At 39.5% G+C, this 16,490-nt stretch overlaps 1 protein-coding gene across 8 annotated transcripts in view; it reads left to right on the top strand.

The window, feature by feature from the left end:
• Positions 1-900: 900 nt before the first annotated feature.
• Positions 901-16,490, top strand: part of sox3 (SRY-box transcription factor 3) — a 34,230-nt gene continuing 18,640 nt past the window's right edge. For 2 of the 8 annotated variants that reach the window (XR_005208302.1, XR_005208303.1), the window contains exons 1-4: positions 936-1,104; positions 3,857-4,033; positions 12,709-12,758; positions 12,990-13,188. The gene's annotated coding sequence lies outside the window, so the exon portion shown is untranslated. The other 6 variants (XM_037780978.1, XM_037780980.1, XM_037780979.1 and 3 more) reach the window with 6 other exon arrangements.

Raw genomic sequence — 16,490 nt, forward strand, 5'->3', positions numbered from 1 at the left:
AATATAATTAAATATAATAATGATAATAATAAATATATTTAAAAATGATTAACTATTTGCAGAAAACAAAACAAAATTAAGAAGACAAGGATTAATAAATAGATAGATAAATAGATAAATAGATAAATTAATAAATACAAATAAAAATAAAGAGAACACATTTTTGACAGACTGCATCTTATAACTCTGTTTGTGACCTGTTTATTTGTATTTTCTTGTACACAACAAAACATTGGGCAATGACATATAATACCATATCAATACGTATGCATCCTCCCAAAATATATTCATGTCATAGCAGAGTCACGAAGCCCAAAGACAAAAAATAAAAATATAATTAAATATAATAATAATAATAATAAATAATTAAAATTGAATTACATTAATTTAATTAATTAATTATTAATTAAAGTATTAAATTAAATATAATAATTAAAACATATATTTAAAAAATAATTAACTACTTGCAAAAAACAAAACAAATAAAGAAGACAAGGATTAAAATAATAATAATATATAAATAAATAAACAAATAAATAAATAAAATAAAGAGCCCCTCTTTTTTATTTTTTTATTTCATTTTTTTTTTAATCATTTCTACATATTAACTTTTCCTTCCACCAGCATCTTCATCTCATACTTCATGTTCCACCATCTCTTGGCCTGTAAACAGACGACGGTGACACTGACAAAGATCTGCTAATTTCCCACAAGATCTAATACTTTCTAATGAATTAATCTAATGAAGGTTTCCAACTGTTCTTTGTGCTCTTTTCAACAGTTTCCCTAAGTTTCCCTCAGGTTTCCATCACTACACCTCTGTGGTAAATAATGCAGCTCATCCTCTCCTGTGATGTGATGTAACCAGCTCACGAGCGCCTCCCTGTGGTGTGACGTTGACAGGAAGTAGCTCTCAGTAGCAGGTGAGTCAGGGGAGCTCAACTAGGCCTACACTCAGTTGGGTGTCTCAAGAAAATAAGTCAGTTTGTGCAGGATAATTACACAAATGTGTCGTCATTTTTTTAAAGAAAGTACATTTTCGAGCTGTTGGTGTTTTTGGGCCAAACAGGAGGAAGGTCACCTGCATAAAGCCACAGAAACAAGGTGAGATGTTCAGCACACATTCAACCTGCACAGCTGCTGCATGAGAAAACGCCAAAAAGCCCTGTTATTGTGTGACTGTTTCACATTAAAGCTCATATTAACCTGGAAACACAAACATGTAGCTCAGCAAAGGTGAGAGCAGACGGACACGTGGCTTTATAGTTGGTTGTTAAACCATATTTTATTAGTATCTGAAGCAGCTTCTGAGCTCTTCCCTCTTGGTAACAGCAGGTAGCTAACAGGTTGTGTCTTTGCAAGTTGCACTGAAGCAGGTGTCAACACAGTTACAATGGAGGACAACCCTGATGGGATATACATAGAAAAGCAGAGACATCTTACTTATTAATGCAAAGTGCTTTGTTTTGTTTGTTAAGGTATAATCCATGTGATCTGTTGCTGCATTTTGCAAAGGAGATGATGATGATGATGATGATGATGATCAGTTTGTATTGTTGGTCTGTGCCCTTTGATGTGTTGATATCACAAAAGTTTGGTGGTCTTGAAATTCTCCTTGAAGAATTAATAGAGCATTTGGATTGAATATAATAGAATTGAGGTGGCCTTAATTACATATTTTATTGATTTTGTTTTTCATGTTTTTGTGTCATACTGAATGCTGATCCACATGAGAAAATATCCCTCTGTTGGGTTCATGAAACAGTTTAATAACCACTTTTGATAAACTGAAGATGACCATCAGGCCAAAAATATGATTATTTCCACTGAAAACAGCTTCTGCAATGGTGATGAAACCAAAACAGTAAAGTTGTGGATTAGAATAAACTGAGCTAAAGAGCCTAATAAGCTCTGTAGAGTTGAGCAGCAACACCTTCCACAGTTAAGATAAAGATATTGATTAGTGCTGCATTGACAGTTTTTCTAATTTCAATTCAATATTGATTGATTTTCAAATACCCAACTGAGTGTAAGTCTCCTTTTAATAGCCCCTATGGCTGTGTAGGCTATATTTTCTTCAGTAATGTATATTGTGGAGTTATGTTTCTTTCCTTCTGACTGCTGGGCCTATAATATCACAATATAATATGTGATTTAGACATCTTTGTCTCAATCATGCTGTTGGCTCGCTTTATGTGTCTGGTTGCCCTTTATAGGAGGCAGGTTATTTATCTGAATAATGCAAATTGCGAGGTCATGCTGACAGGATATGTTGGTGAGTTGCCACCTCTATTTGTCTACTTATTAGATTATGAATCTTAAGAAATTGTTCTCTTGAAATTGCTGTTAATATACTGTCACAGAAATATTTCCTTATTGACTTATGTGATTATCAAATAGTGTGAAGTGATTGTGCAATTTAACTTAAAAAGTAACTCTAAATGGAGATGATCCAACAGGAGCATTAAGATTACCAGATAATTAATATTAATTGATAATGTTTTCTTTTATTAGGTTTAAGATTGTACCAGGACCCCAATTAACGCCTGTAAGACAGAAACACGGGTATATTTCGCCCTTTGCGTAATTGATGTATAATGATGTGTATTTGTTGGTGTTGTGGGTATAAACGCATTAAATTACCGAGTCTGTCATGTACAGTCTAAATAACAGGAGAACTGACTCTGAGACCAGTTACATTAATTTTAAATTTTCAGATGGAGATATTTGATCAGTAACTTAATTAGTAAATTTAGCTTTAGGTTGTCACTTTAATTGTGATAAAGCAGTCGGATTAATGCGCATAAACATATTTTACAGCCACCAATTTATCGAAAACGTAAACATAAAAAAAGAATAAAATAAAATAAAGTGGCCCTCAATTCTAATGAGCCTAAATAACTTCACGTCAAGTGATCATATTAAAAAATACCAAAGGAGTGCAGATGTTTATGCCATATTTTAAATCAAGTTTATTCTCTAAAAAAAAAAAAAAAAAAAAAACTGTTCCAGTCGTTTCTGTAAAAAAAAAAAAAAAAAAGAAGAAAATATTTAATGGCTTATTTGGATCTGTGCGCGTCTCGATCCTCCAGGTTTATTTGAATTAGTTGCAGGACTTTTATTTCATGGTGCTGCAGACATCAGCAGTGAATAAAACCACTTGATGTCCTCGGGCATGTGAGGATGTCTGCGCTCAAGGACGAGCTGGATACAGACGAGAGCAATCAATGATCGGATTCACGAGATTTAGAGGAGAGAAGTTTTTTATTCTTATAGAAATATAGAAAAAAAAAAAAATCCCCTGACTGTGGAGCAGCACGTTTGAGAAGTCTATTCAGCTCCATGCATCCATCATTATTAAATGTGACATGTAGCCTTGTCTCATCCTGTAGTACTCTCTTTAAAAACACTTTTGACAGCTTTCCATCAGCTTAAAGTATTCACCTGCAGCAAAAAGGAGGCATTTTAATTTCAAATACCCCCAAAATGCAAATAAATAAAAGCAATTACAACTAATTATTAAGGACTTTAAACTTGTTTAGAGCTGTTAAATCTGAGAGGATGAATACATGGCTTTTCATAAGAGAAAATGTAATGATTATCTCACATGTCAACTACCTAAAGTCAAGGAAAATATAATATTAAACCATTCCATCATCAAAACATGAAACTGCAAGTATAGAAATATTTGCTTTTTAATTACGAGGACATATTTCTGTCAGTAAATCTTAAAAAAAATAGGTATTGATTGTGAGATACACCCACGCCTCAAGCCCTGAAGTGATGCATTTGTTGAGCCTTGGAACATTTTTTTTCTGTGTTTTTTTTTTTTCTCTCTTGTTTGGCAAATTATAAGGCAGAGACGAGGGATTTCAAGGACGCGTGGACTTCAATTTAATCGAAGAGGCTGAGAGTGGAGTGGAAGAGTGACACACGGAGGAGAGAAGTTCATTATTCTGCTGAAAAGGAAACCAATGGCTTTCACAGTCACCATGGTAACTGGCCTTTCTCTTGCCGTCAAACCTATGATAAGGTACTTCACAGCATTAAGCACAATTATTGCAAGGTAAAAGGGGAAATATTGCTTTCCAAATGCTAATAGATGTTAGATATTGATTGGCGTGGTGATTCATATAGAAGTGTGCCCCGACTGTTTCACCCCTCTGCAACCTTTTAATGAAATGTGATGGAGGTGATGCTGGATGGGCCTTTGTGGCGCCGCCGGCTTCAGCTGCTCTTGCATCTTTACTTTACCTGAATATCAGATGGAGGAAAAAAAATAACACTTTACTTGTGACAGCAAGAAGATGAAGACAGATTCAGCAGGAAAAACAGTGAGATTAGGGCTGCAAGATTATTTTCATTGTTGATTATTTTCTTGATTAGGTATTTGTTCTATAAAATGTCAGAAAAAATGTCGATCAGTGTTTCCCAAAGCCCAAGATGACGTCCTCAAATTTCTTGTTTTGTCCACAACTCAAAGATATCCAGTTTACTGTCATAGAGGAGAAAAGAAACCAGAAAATATTCACGTTTAAAGGTGCTATTGATAACATTCAGCCTCGACATGTCTCATTCTCCCTCCTCCGTTCAATTGCGTTCACTTCACAACAAGTCGTTGCCAGGCACTTACCGTCAATCTCAGCCATTTATCTGTTTTTTCTACACTAAGTAATGACCCAGAGACATCACGTGATACCAAGTAGGGATGCACTGATACTGATACGGACCAGATATTGGGCCGATACTGACTCAAATAGCTGGATCGGGTATCAGTGGGGCTGATCTATTCAATTCAATTCTATGTTTATATACTATAATACAATATATACAGAATTTTAATTCCTGTTTAACTTTTGACCAATTTGTTGCTGCATTAAAAAGGTTTACACTTGAGTTGTAATTCCTGTTAATTTTGGAGATTTGTTTACCAAGTTACTGGTGTATGATTTATTATTTTTAATGATGAATGACAAAAACAAAACAAAACAAATTCTTCTACATAAAAATGTTATCAATAAGACCTTTAAGAAGCTGGAATCTGAGAATGTTGACTGTTATTTCATAAAAAATTACTCAAACCGATTAATTGATTATCAAAATAGTTGGTGATTAATTTTGGCCATTGTGGCTAGATGGCGTTACGCACGGACACATCAGCTTTGTGCTCCTCTTACGGTGCGTCTCGTTGTTAAAATAGACTGTTATTATCATCTCACTAGTCAAGGAAACGAGGCCACCGAGAATTTTTACAGGTCGGTACGGACTGCACAGAACATTATTCCAACTCATGCCTTATTTACTCCTTGTAGATACTGTATGTGTGCAGTCTTTTTCTTAATATAATGCACCATGTGAGGGCAATATCGTCATGCTTGCATAAAGTTCTTGAATTAATAACCAAGCGATTAATCGTCGCACCTCTAAGTGAGATGAAACTAGAAGGTAAACATCAGAATGTGCTTCCAGCTCTCTTCTTGCAAAATGTCTCATAACATAAATACTAAACACCCGCTGCTTCCCGTCATTAGCATGTCATTCTGTTGTGGAGTGACCCTGCTCGCACTCTTGCACAATGGCGCCTCGGCCTTGGCAGCGGCGAGGTCAGCACCAAGCACAAGTCCAGGCCATGGGGGGTGGTCGGTCGGTTGGTTGGTGGCAGCCTGCTTAGCTGGTGAGCGGATGGAGGATTAGCATAGTGGGAAGCATGGGAGCTGGTGTGTGTGTGTGTGTGTGTGGGGAGGGATAGGGTGGTGGGGGGGCAAATTGTTTTAACCCCTATTACAGCAACCGCATGGCGCTCCTCTTATCTAGGCCGCTGCAGCCACTCATTAATATTCCGTACATATGGCAGTGCTTTCTGTATCATTGTCTATTAATGGGAGGGATAATCGCTCATTCAATTATCAGGCAGTCAGCAAAAGACCAACCGTGCCGGCGCACCCCCCCTGGTTCACACAGTGGCACGGCCCAAAAACAGAGGTGTGCCATGTGAGAAGGTGAGAGCGATAGCGGGGATTACAACACATTAGCTTCTTTAATAAGTCAGGCTGGCGGGAGTAATGTGAATCTGCTGGCGAACAAGAAACATGCCTGAACTTTGTAGCAACAAAGCAGAGGAGGGCAGCATCTTAAACCTTCTTCCCGTGCGACTTAAAAGTCAAACACATCAGTGTCACGGCCGTGATCCGTGTGACGGTTTCAGAGATGCTTTTGAGTCCTTTGTGGCGATGACCCGTGGTCAGAGAAAGGTCCGTGTGATAGACTCTGACGGCCGTGCTGAATAAAGCTTGACCCTGACCGTCTGCAGGCCAAAGATCTGTGAAGTGATCAAATGTGGCGTTCATCCCTGTTGATCTGTGCTTTTGTGGCCTCGGGACCCAGCGCTGTCTGTCTCCCTGCTGCCGAGGCCACGGCCTGGATATGGTGGGGTTACTGATGATAGTGTGACCTCTGGCTGCTTTGACCTGAAGAGACCTTGTTGAGTCAACACAAGCACACCAGAAAAAGGGAAGAGGGAGAGTTGGACTGAGGTTGTTTGGTGAGTTTTCTTCAGGAGGTGGGCCAGGAGACAGGGAGTGCAGAGCTGCTGCAGAGCGGGGTGTTTCTGGGGGGGGGGTGGGAGAGTGTGAAAAAGATAGGAGGTGAAATGTTAACAAAATCTTATAAAATCCGTAGTTTGATAAATTTTCGCATTTTGAATGAACCCGAAGGCGGCTGTGGTTTGTGGAGGGCCTTTGTTGGAGGTCCCATTTTCTCTGGCAGAGCAGCACGCTCACAGGGTCAGCGAAGTTACGAAAGTAATTAAAGCTCGGTGATTCACTGCCTGCTGCAGAGAAAAGAAAGCAAGCTGTCATTCTGATTTAGAAAAATAAATTACAATTTTAATAATGGGGGAGGATGGGGGTGCGAGAACGTCTCGAGCCTCGGTGGGTTGAGGGGGGGGAGGCGGCGGTGGGCATGTTGGGTGGGAGGAGGGGTCGAGGAGGTTGCTGGCTGCCTACTTATCAATAGTTGCAATTTTTTTTGAAACCGCATCGGTAGTACATTGCGAGAGCACAAGTGCCCTTAAAAAAAGAAAACCCTGGAACATTAACATACTGATTTCATGCGCATGGCAAAGGGCCTGAGCCAATATCAGAGAGGACTCAGCAGTCCTTTTGTCTGCTGGGACTCTGGTCCCCTCTGATATGAAAATTCAATTATTTTATAACTAGATCTGGCGCTGCGTTTTGACTGTCGACGGTATAGCGCCTTGCCAGCTGCATCAGTGTGGGGGACCAGAGGCTCCTGATAGCGAGAGGGAGGCCTTTCAGACATTGACATGTTTTTGGGGGACAAGATTGCCTAAATGTGTTGCATTTAAGGACTGAAAGTTAATCTAATGCACCGCCATTATCTCACTCAGGTAATTCCAATACCGTCCTCAATCTGTGTTTACGCTCACGCACGCACCCCCCCCGCATACTCGCACAGCCATTCATTCTTCAGCACTTTGAATCTGATTCCCAGGCTTTCTGCATCCAAACAGGTAATGTATTTATTTATTTTTCCGCGGTGCAGCTGGAAACTATATAGAATAGAAGTTGTTTTCTAAGAGACATCAGCAGTTTCTGGGTCATAATTCTGTAGGAAGACACACAGGAAGACATACCCAATACGAAATGGTGTCAAAAATCTTTTTTTTTTTTTTTTTTTTTTTAAAAAAGGAACAGTTTTCCAAGTACTTTTACACTTTGGCATTGCTGTTTACAAATAATATATACATACAATAGTTATATACTGACGTCCCTGTGAAATATGGACACAGTTCCCCTAGGGCTGGGCAATATGTCGATATTACATCTATCGTGATATGAGACTAGATACTGTCTTAGATTTTTTTGATATTGTAAAATCTAAACTTACCAGACTTTTCTAGCTGTTCTATTATTAGTCTTTACCGACTTAGTCATTATATCCGCATTACTGATGATTATTTATCAAAAATCTCATTGTGTAAATATTAGGGGTCTCAATCGATTAAATATTTAATCGCGATTAATCACAAATTAATCACACATTTTTTATCTGTTAAAATGTACCTTAAAGGGAGATTTGTCAAGTATTTAATACTCTTATCAACATGAGAGTTGGCAAATATGTTTGCTTTATGCAAATGTATCTGTATATTTATTATTGGAAATGTATTAACAACACAAAATAATTACAAATGTTGTTCAGAAACCCTCACAGGTACTGCATTTAGCATAAAGAAATGTGCTCAAATCATAACATGTCAAACTGCAGCCCAACAGGCAACAACAGCTGTCAGTGTGTCAGTGTGCTGACTTGACTATGACTTGCCCCAAACTGCATGTGATTATCATAAAGTGGGCATGTCTGTGAAGGGGAGACTCGTGGTTACCCATAGAACAAATTTTCATTCACATATCTAGAGGTCAGAGGTCAAGGGACCTCTTTGAAATAGCCATGCCAGTTTTTCCTCGCCAAAATTTAGCGCAAGTCTGGAGCGTTATGTAACCTCCTTCATGACGAAGTAGTATGACATGGTTGGTAGCAATGGATTCCTTATGTGTTGTAGTTTCTAGTAAAGAGCCCGCTACAACCTAAAACCTAAAAATCGCAAGTTACGTTAATGCTTTAAAGAAATTAGTGTCATTAAAATGTATTTGCATTAACGTGTTATTATCGCGTGATATTAACTCTAACCCTAACCCTAGTAAATATTTTATGAAATCACCAATAGTCAACCCTACAATATCGTCGCAATATGGTCAAAAATATTCTAATATTGATTTTCTCCCTATCCCTCAGCCCTAAGTTCCACCCTATTTTTTTTTACAAGTATCTTTGCCTGAAAGAAGAAATATCACTTTCTGTAGGTTGTTTTGTTGTCATATATTTGTTTGAAATCCAGAATTTCCTCCCTGTTAACGTTACATTAGTACAGACACCAAAACTTTTTGAGGTGCGGACACACAAGCTGGCCCATTTTCCCACTTTATGGAACAAATCCTTTCATTACCTCCGCGGCTCATTGTGTGGCGTTCTTCGGGGGGTCTGTTGAGATTAGGGAACAGGAAGCAGCCCCCTGGTATGGCCCTCTCTACTCAGACCCCACTGTGTTGTGCTTATTAACCCAGCCTGGGAGAAGACGTACCTGCCTCCCCTCATTAGGGCCGCGCTGGAGTACGCGCTCAGCCCGCAGAAGAATGGAGCATTAATTAGTATTCTCCGCAGGGGGAACCGCCATTAGCACTTAATTAGCAGCAAGAGTACCATTCAGCCGGGGCGGCCAGTTAGTGACTAACACAATATGTTCTGTGTCTTTTCCCTGTGTGTCATGGTAAAATGAAAGAGCTTGTTGTCTGTGCATGTGTGTCGAGCAGTGCTGCATATATTTCCTTTCCTGTGCAGCTCATCAGACCACAGCTTGTTGTCTGTAGGGTTTATTTCTGCAGAAAGCTGGTTTTAAGGCACAGTGACGGCTCCCAAGTCAGCATCTCTATACGATTCGACTGTGTGTGCTGCCCTCTCGCTGCTGTTGACCTCCACGAGGCCAAACGCTGTATTCCCATGTGCCCGCGCGGTGGTAAAGTGGGTGATTAGGGGATTGAGGTCAACTTTCCCCATTGGTCTCAGGGAAGTTCTTTTGATCTGCTGAGTAGGCATTCTTCTCTCTTTTCTCTGTGTTCTCTGTCCAGCACCGTCAGGACAAGGGAGGCTGTTAACCCACCTCCTCGGTCCACTCCTCGGCACTCACCGGTCCTCACTCTCCCCCTCCTCCTCCTCCTCTTCCTCCTCCTCCTCCTCCTCCTCCTTCTCCTTCTCCTTCTTTCCCCCCCCATCAACATGCTTCTTGGAGGATGGTGGCGGTGGCGGTGGTACCTTTTCACTTCCCGAAATCTGAGAGGCGGAGAGCTGTCATTTGCCAATTTGGCCTGAATGGGGCGGACAGCGGATTGAATGTCGTTTTCCCACCAGGCTGCACCATCCAGAGCAGCAGGGGAGGGAGGGGGACGCAGGGAGCGGGGTGTAATGCTAGAGTAAAATTAGAGCTTTGATGGCAGCTAATAGTGTGTGATGGGTGGCGCTGACGTGGGTTTCCAGTAAAGACGCCACAGGTTCCCTCTCTCTCTCTCTCTCTCTCTCGCTCTCTCTCGCTCTCTCTCGCTCTGTCCTGCAGCCGAGCACTGACACACCTATAAGATTATGTGGGCCATGCCTTCTTTCTCACAGCTGTAATTTCTCCCTGCTCAATGTAATTATACATCTTCAACTCTGAGCCTGCCTATATGTCAAAGGGCCAGACCGGTCCTGTTTCTCTGTTCACCGTCTTCTCTCAAACACACACACACACACACACAGATCAGCCTTTGAGCAAGTGAGAACGCTGCAGAACAAGACTCACAGATTTTTCTTCCTGAAGCTTTCCACTTTACATTATAGTGTATGACACTGTAGTAGGTATTAGTATCCCTAAAGACCCCTCTCTCACAGCTCAAAAGACATACTTGACATTGTTTTATCTGCTTGATGCTTCATGACTTTTCATAATTTTATCCATTTTATTTATTATATTTGAACTCATGACTTGTTTCAGATGTAGGCCACAGAAAATGGTGCATAACTACTGTTTGTGCTCACAGAAAGCCCAGCTGTAAAACATGGCTAAATGCAAAGGATCTTCTTCTCTATAGTTTCAACGATTAATCCATTAGTTGTCAAATATTGAATTAATCGCCAACTATTTTGATAATCAGTTTGGGTAATTTTTTTAAGAAAAAGCTGATTCCAGCTTCTTAAATGTGAATATTTTCTGGTTTCTTTACTCCTCTAAGACAGTGAACAGAATATCTTTAAGTTGTGGACAAAACAAGACATTTGAGGACGTCATCTTGGGCTTTGGGAAACATTTGAGACATTTTTCACCATTTTCTTTACATTCTATAGACCAAACAACTAATCGATTAGTCGAGAAAAAATAACCAACAGATTAATCGACAATGTAAATAATCGTTATTTGCAGTTCTAATCTGCTCTATATCTGTGTTGTTGTTAACAGAACTTTTTTCAGTGTTCCCAAATCCCTAATATGACTATTTGGATTTCTGTTATTGGCATTTTATTACAGTTTGTTGATGAGAGGTCTTACAGGAAAGTAGACTTCTGTAATCAACTCGTGCTTTAGTCTGATCTTTATCTCTGAATTACTTTTTGGAGAACAACATTATCTTATATTTGCTCATGCATATAGCCCATAAGACATATGAAACATACATATTTTCTTATTTGGTGTAATAACAGGGCTGTATGGTCATATCCGTATTTTGTCACCATCAAATGCGCGAACTCAGTTTGTTGCAGAGAGAAGAGTTACCACTTGAATACTTTTCTACATATTGGGTAAGCAGGGCGGCCCCCTCTTAGATTAGTTGTCTAATCAGTCGTTTTGGTCTTAGTTGACTACGAGTTCTTTAGTCGATTAGTCGTTTTTTTAATGCTTTTTCATGCTAAATGGCTTATTTCCAAGAAACTTATGAGCACATATCTGGTAAACACAATATTTAAAGTGGTGCTTTTGTGTGTTTCTTTGAGGAGAATCTCAGTTTTACAGATCTGTTGATTTAATCAACTAATCGATTAGTCGACAAATCGTAGGAGTGTTAGTCAACTAAGAATTTCTTTGATCCAGGAGAGCCCTAGTATTGAGTTTTAAAAAGGTCAGAAGACAATAAAAAATAGTTTGACGGAAAAAATTGGTTGATTTTTGCAATTGTTATTAATTGCATTAGTTGCAGTGCTTGTTGGTTTATTGCAGATTAATCAGCAGGCAAGTAAAAAAAGCCAAGTGCACTTTGAGTTACTTTGAGTTAACAGTATATTGTGATGCATTACTAAATGAGTGGATAGATTTGTGTTGTGCTGGAAGGGAAGGCTCTCAGGTGTTGCAGCTGTTTCCTTCAGGGGTTTTCAAATCCACATCAGTCACTCAGGCCCTCTCTCCCACCCTACTGCCCACTGAGAGACACGAGGACGCTCGAAACACAACACTGGGAGCCGCCTGAGGGCTACCAGCCACACACACACACACACACACACAAACACACATACTACACTACATTAGATGTTTTGATAGCTTCTGAGGCACGAGCGACACTGTGGCGCTGTGACATATGGAAGCTTAAAGGCTTCTTAAATATCCATATCAATCTGCACGCTTGTCAGCTTGACAATGACGGAAACCGAACACCATTAGCAGTGTCGGGTGGTATCGTCCTCATCTGTGCAACATTAGAGAAATAGATGGCCCTCTGGAAGACATTCCTCTGGACGGTAGCCGAGCCCAGAGTCAATTACAGTTGTGTGACTTTTGTCATATCGAACTCTAAATGTCGAGTTTGACACACTTGTTCTCAGGTTTATTTTGTTACAACTCAACCAGGGTGTTCTTCCTTGTTCGGCTCAAGAGTCAGAAATCTAATATCCTGTTTTAAACTGGATCTGAGTGCATTGATTTCATTGTTGTTGCCTTTCCTGGTAATGCGTATATGCTTGTGACCGTGCGAGGTGATTGTCCTCTTCCTGCTGCACAGAAAGCTTTGTACTCTGCTCTCTCGGGATGGGAGATGTTTTGTTTTTTGAGCTCTTTCACACCAGCTCTCCCTCTCTCTCTCTCTCTCTCTCTTTTTTTTAACACAATAGCCCTCTCCTCTCACCCAGCGTGGCAACCCTTTCAAAACGGGAAGCTCCAGGTCAGTTTCCCTTGCCAAGTTTTGCAGCCTGCCATGTTGTCTATTCTGCTCAGCTATTTAAAAAATGTTGAATATCAACAATGGCTTTCACTGGTGCATTGTCAACTTTTGTATGAAGCAATCTTGGCTGAATGAGATGGGTCCCAGAGCAGGGAGAGCTCAGCTGCAGTGTGCACCACCACGCCACTGACTGCCCGGCTCTCTCGCTCTTTATATTCCTCTGCTGCACAGGGAGCTGCCATGGTGGTGGTGCCGCCGTCTGAATGGCCGTGGTTGGAGTCTGGGCCGTGGATGTCACTGCTATCTTCCAGTCCATGGTCCTGCTGCTGGCCCTGCTGGTGGCCAGCTGTTGAAGGTGTGTCTAACAGAGGGACTGGGAAGCAGCAGCAGCAGCAGCAGCAGCAGCAGCCTTGGGACCAGTCAGACCTTGGTGAGTGTCCTCAATTTTCTGGCCAGAGTGGGAGGAGGTTAGTAGTGAAGAGAGGAGGGAGGGGGCGTTCAGGGAGATGGTGCAGGAAGCTTTGTGTTTACTATCTCTGTTCACGCATAAATTACTTATTAAGACTCTTTACATGTGGTTCTTTTTAAAGACACGTCATGTCACCTGTTGGTCTAGATCTGACGCAGAAGAATTAAAAATACAGTTGAAGTTTGAGAATATTGACTTCTGTCCTGTTGCAAAAAATACTGACACAGACTCAGAAAATCTACTACAATTCTTTTACATGCCAACGCCACACAGTCGACAACCATTTTGACACTTTAACAATGTCCAAACCCCTCGACAATGCCAAAGTTTATCCCGTCCTGATACGCACACTGGATGCATCTGCAGACTTTGCGCTGAGCTCCGTGTTTTTTTTTTTGCACAAGCACGTCTACATCTATGTTTGTGTAAGTGAGGAGAAAGATGAAAGCGAGAATGAGAGCTTGCTTGCAGATAATAGTAGCTTTAGGCTCTTTGTCCTGCTGTCAGCCAGGAGAGGAGCGAGGCTGCAAATCGCTCCAATGCAGCGGCAACGTCTTGTATGTTTCATTGACGTATCAGTCTGTGGAGCAATGAGCCGTCGCCTCTGCACCCCTCTGGTCTATGTCTGTGTGTGTGTGTATGTATGTGTGTGTGTGTGTGTACACAAATAGGTGACACACCAAGGTGTACCTCTTTGTTAGCTGAGTTAGTGAAAAGTTGATATAAGCGAAATGTAAAAGTAAAGCATTAGAGAACAGAGGCTCTTAGTTTAGCAGTTGCATTAAGAACTAAGCACAATAATGATTTCTACATTCTACTGTCATTTTTTTATGCTTTTACACCTTTTTCCCCTTTTTTATTATGTTCGTTTGTACACCATATTCATATATTATAGCAACACAACACTAAACAACAACCTTAGGGATATAGGTACAGTTTCTAGTTCAGTCAAATGGAAACTGATTTGAGATTTAAATATTTATTTCTCACATTGAACTGTCACAAAATTAACTCCAGCATGTAATGTCATGACATTTGGTTTGGAGATTTGTTTGTCACACTAAACACCAGAGCTGCAACGATTAATCGATTAGTTGTCAACTATTAAATTAACCACCAACTATTTTGATAATCACATTAAAAAGTCTAAATTCTCTGATTCCAGCTTCTTAAATGTGAATATTTTCTGGTTTCTTTACTCCTCTATGACAGAAAACTGAATATCTTTGAGTTGTGAACAAAATAAGACATTTGAGGACGTCATCTTGGGCTTTGGGAAACATCGGTCAACGTTTTTCACCATTTTTTTGACATTTTATAAACCAAACACATAATCGATTAATCAAGAAAATATTCAACAGCTTAATCGTCAATGAAAATAATCGTTAGTTGCTGCCTTTATTTTCTTTTGTACATCATATTCAGAGGTTATAGCAACAAGGCACTAAACAACAACGTTAGAGGCATAGATACAGTTTCTAGTTCAGTCAAATGGAAACTTATTTTAAATTTAAATATTTATTTCTCACATTGAACTGTCACAAAATCACATCCAGCATGTAATTTCATCATATTTGGTTTGGAGATTTGTTTGACACACTAAACCCCAGAGCTGCAACGATTAATCAATTAGGTGTCGACTATTAAATTAATCACCAACTATTTTGATAATCAATTAATCAGTTTGGGTACATTTTTAAGAAAAAAAAACATATAAATTATCTGGTTCCAGCTTCTTAAATGGGAATATTTTCTGGTTTCTTTAATCCTCTATGAGAGTAAACTAAATATCTTTGAGTCGTGGATAAAACAAGACATTTGAGGACGTCATCTTGGGCTTTGGGAAACATTTGAGACATTTTTCACCATTTTCTGACATTAGTTTTAGACAAAACAACTAATCGATTAATCATGAAAATAACCAACAGATTAATCGACAATGAAAATAATCGGTAGTTGCAGCCTTCGTTTCTTTCGTACACCATATTCAGAGGTTATAGCAACAAGACACTGAACTACAAGCTTAAGGATAAAAATGCAGTTTGTAGTTCAGTCAAATATGAAATTTAAATATTTATTTTTTTCTCGTATTGAACTGTCACAAAATCAACTCCAGCATGTAATTTAATGATATTTGTATTTTGAGATTTGTTTTCATCACACTGAACACCAAATTATTAATGTTGATTCTTTATCCCGAGCTGTCTCTAAAAACAGTGCTCACATTTTCATTTATTCCTCATATGATAATTTGTTAATGCGGTAAAAAAAATAATTCACTTCAGTGTGATACGGACTTGCCAAACCTTTTTCAAACACTAACCTGAGAGCTCTTTACCAGTAAACAGAGCGGAGACATGGTACCTTCTGGAGGACCTGAGCTGTCCTCTGTCTCACCTCCTCTCAAGGCAAGGTGACCAAACTCATCTCGGACCGGCCCATCCATTATGTTGTCAACACCGTCAGCTCCCCACCTTAGTTTGCTCTTCTCCCACAAGACTCACTCTAATGAAATACGCAATAATCATTGCACTCATCTCGTCATGCTCAAGGTAATTAATATATTTAGAGGTCGATGGCTAACTCTTAATTAAATTATGCTTCCTCTAATGAGACCTTGACTGGGACTAAATTTATGACCACTATCTGCTTTATCAAGTGCTCTGCACGCAATAAAAGATTTGTCATTTTCTCCCCAAATCACAGCCAGATTACACACTCATGATTTATATATCAATTCATGCTTGTTTGTTTCTTTATTTAAGGTTTAATAAATTACCTCTTATAATTACCTAACCTAGTTTTGGCTTCTTAAAAGCCCCCAATTTCTTGCAATTAATGCTCGGTGCCGTATCGCTGTTACATATTCATTTTGCAGGAGAATACAGATAACAACTTGGTGGCATTAATCATGTTACAAAATTGGGTGTATTTAATTAATTAAAGTTACACCGCAAATTAATTGCGCATTCTCACAATATTATCTTAAGCTAATGAAGGCACGACAAAGAGGCTGTTTCATTTTTTAAAAAGAGGCTAGATTAGTGGGATCTCAATTATGGCTAAAACAAAAGAGGGCCGCTTGCTTGGGCATGGCGCAAAGCAAAAAGTGGCGATTCAGCACTTTCTCCCAAACAAAACAGGGAGAAAGTTTCCATTGTTTTTGGAAAAAAAACTGAACATGGCAATGATTCAAAAGATACATGGGAAATAATGAGCGCTGTAATTAGCCAGTCAGGCAATAACAGTATTTAAAACGCTCA

The sequence above is a fragment of the Sebastes umbrosus genome, chromosome 9 (assembly GCF_015220745.1).
Source record: "Sebastes umbrosus isolate fSebUmb1 chromosome 9, fSebUmb1.pri, whole genome shotgun sequence".
Lineage (NCBI taxonomy): Eukaryota > Metazoa > Chordata > Actinopteri > Perciformes > Sebastidae > Sebastes > Sebastes umbrosus.